The sequence below is a fragment of the Frankliniella occidentalis genome, unplaced genomic scaffold, assembly GCF_000697945.3.
Source record: "Frankliniella occidentalis isolate FOCC.00 unplaced genomic scaffold, Focc_3.1 Scaffold56, whole genome shotgun sequence".
NCBI classification, from domain to species: domain Eukaryota; kingdom Metazoa; phylum Arthropoda; class Insecta; order Thysanoptera; family Thripidae; genus Frankliniella; species Frankliniella occidentalis.
The window spans coordinates 1434550-1437574 of NW_026267186.1; positions in this window are offsets into that span (position 1 = coordinate 1434550).

Genomic DNA, 3025 nt, shown 5'->3' on the forward strand with positions numbered 1-3025 from the left:
GGGGGGGGGGAGCTTAGTGTCACCCGGGCGTTCGGCTCGGCGCCCACATCCACGAACCACACAGATCGTTGAGATTGAATCAACATCGATTTTCAACGTCGTCGTCGTCGTCGTCATGCCAGGTCGTATGAAAAATCTCTTTGCATCGTATATCGGACATTTCACAATATGGAAATCAATTTTCAGCAAATAAGATAAAAGGCCACGAGCACACCCGCACAAAAAAAACAAAGGTGGAAAATGGATCCGCGATTTTTGAGAAACTGGCGTTGCAGTTTTGCGGCGTTCACGCTTGCCCCGCTTCGGCCCTGCTGTCCGACGGCTAGTTGGACCTCGTTGGCATGCATTATGCAGGACACGCCTGTCAGCGACGCAGTCCGCGCGGCGGGGCGGGGCGGGGCGTGGTGGGCGGCATGAAAAAGCCGATTTTCACATGACTTTGGTGGGTTTGTCCCCTCGGCCATTTGGACGAGGGCCGCCTCTCGAACGATTTGACGTTCGAAAACGACGGGCTTGACGCGAGAATGAAAAGGAGGGAGAAGGGTGGGAGGCGTGGCGAGAAGGGCTAAGTAGGTAGGTGATTTTATCGCGTACAGAGGCCAGGCGCACGACGGCGTTGCCCTGGCAGAGTTTGAATCAAATCAGGCACGACAACCGGCACTTCCCGCCGGACGAAGCAGCGTCGCGAGGAAGATCAAGAAGACCGATATCGTGCGAAAATGTCGTAAAGCTGGCAAACTAGGGAGCGGCACAAAAGACGTTAGGATGGAAGCTTCAAGTCGAGGGCGTCGTCAGGCAGTCCGCGCTGACCAGTGCCATGGAGGTCCTCGCTATCCTGGCCGTGCTGGTGCTTTGCTCTGGGGGGTGTGACGCCGTCCTCGAGTTCCGCAGACCTGACCCCAACGTCGACACCCAAGGCATACCCGAGCTGCTGTCTAGCTACCTGGCCGCCGACGGGAACCACGGTGACATCCTCGTCGTCGGCTCCGGCCGCGCCGTCCGCGCGCTCGTGGAGCAGCTGCCCCCGGGGACGCCGAGGATGGCGTTCAGCTCGACGCTCGTCGTCACCCCCGACGCTCGCGAGGTGTACAACAACGTCGACGCCGCCGTCGCCGTCGTGGTGATGGTTGGGGACGCCCCAGAGGAGCTCATGCTCCGCAAGTACAAGTTCGCGAATCCCAGGTACAAGCGGATGCTGCTGTGGACCAGGGCGGCCGGCCCCAGAGACGTGCTGGCGCGCCTGGACGCGGCTCTGCCCATGTGGCTCTGCAGGCACGAGGTCGCCCTGGCCGCGCCCGCCGCCAACAGCACCACCGTCCTCTTCGCCGTCACGTCAGGGGCGTGCCGCGCTAAACGGCGGGTCTACAACGTGACGGAGGTCGACCGCTGGTCGGGCGGCGCGCGGCGCTGGCAGCGCCAGGTCCTGCCTTTCGGCAGGCCGTGCTCGCGCCACCCGTGGGGTCAGGGAGAGCGGGCACGCGCACCCCTCAAGGTCATTGGCGTGCTCCCCGCCAGCAACATGTCGGACCGGCATCCCTTCAGGAAGTTCGTCACCAGCGTCCTGGGCGCCGTCGGGAGGCCCGTGCGGGTGGACTGGCTGAGCGCGGTGGGGGACAACCTCACGCGCCTGCGGCAGGACGGCAAAGGCGCCTGCGCCTTCGCCCCAGTGTTCTCATTCTACAGCAACCCGGTCGACGACGTTGGGCGCGAGTGGGTCTCGTCCGACTACCTCATGCCTGTCCAGGTGCTGATGCCCACGCGCATGGGCAGGCACCCCGGCCTGCTGCAGGTGATGACGAGCGAGTTCTCTGTCGAGCTGTGGTGCGCGACCGTGCTGACGCTGCTCGCCGTCGCGGCGGCCATGGCGGCGGCCGCCGTCGCCATCCTGGACCGGCCGCCGCTAGCCGCCGTGATGCTCGCGCCACTGCAGACCCTCGCGCCGCTGCTCGCCCAGCCTCCCCCCGGGAGGATCGCGCACCGGCCCCTGTCCGCCGTCTGGCTGCTCATGAGCGTCGTGCTCCTGGCCGCCTACCAGGGGCTGCTGCTCAGGGAGCTCACCACGCCGCCGGGGGAGATCAACAGCCTGGAGCAGCTCGAGCAGAGTGGGCTCGAGGTGATCGTGGACGATAACCTGTGCATGCATGCAGGCTACTTTCTGCCCGAGGGGCTGTATCGGCGAGTGAGATTCGCTCTACCGGAGGACCTGCCCTCGGCGGTCAGGGCCGTCGCGGAGGGGCGCAAGTCGGCCGTGGTCCTTCCCAGGGACGTACACGCCAAGGCCCTGGTGATGCCTTACACGAACTCTAAACAGCTCCACGCGTTCGAGATCAAGTTCCAAGTCTTGAGCTCGAACATCGTGATCGCCAAGGGGTGGCCGCTCGCGCGACAACTGTCGAGGGTCATGCACCACACGATAAGCACCGGAGTGTACCAACACACAACCAAAGCCATGATGGGCGTCTACGGGCGATGGCACACTGTCGCCGCCGTGAGCGGCCCGGTGACGAGGCCCCTCACCCTGCAGGAGATGAAACCGGCCTTCATCGCGCTCGGCTTCGGCAACTGCCTCGCTTTGTTCGTCTTTGTCCTCGAGCTCGCGTACCAGAATCTGCCAACGGCCGCCCGGAGATTTCATCCGTTCAGGCCGTGACAGCTGATGAAACACAGTTTCAGCAGCTTGTACTGAAGCAAGGCGCCCCATTTGCGGGTATCGCGTGTCCCGTGTCCCGTGCCCCTGTAGTCGCCTGTAGTGCTGTTCAGACCTAACAGCTGCCGCGCAGCCAGGCCGCCGCGCTGCGCCCGGCCCCACTGCGCTGCGCCCCGTCGCGCCCTGCCACGTTGGCCTCGCTCGCCGCGCTCACCGCGACATGCTCTAGTAGACCGCCAAAGAATGGAATGATGACAGAAATGAACAGTTAATCGAATTTCACTGTAAAAAATTCTGAAAATTCAGTAGATGTTTTTTCAAAATTGGCACTCTATTATAGTATTATGTGGTATTCTGGCACGTTTTAAGGGATTTCAT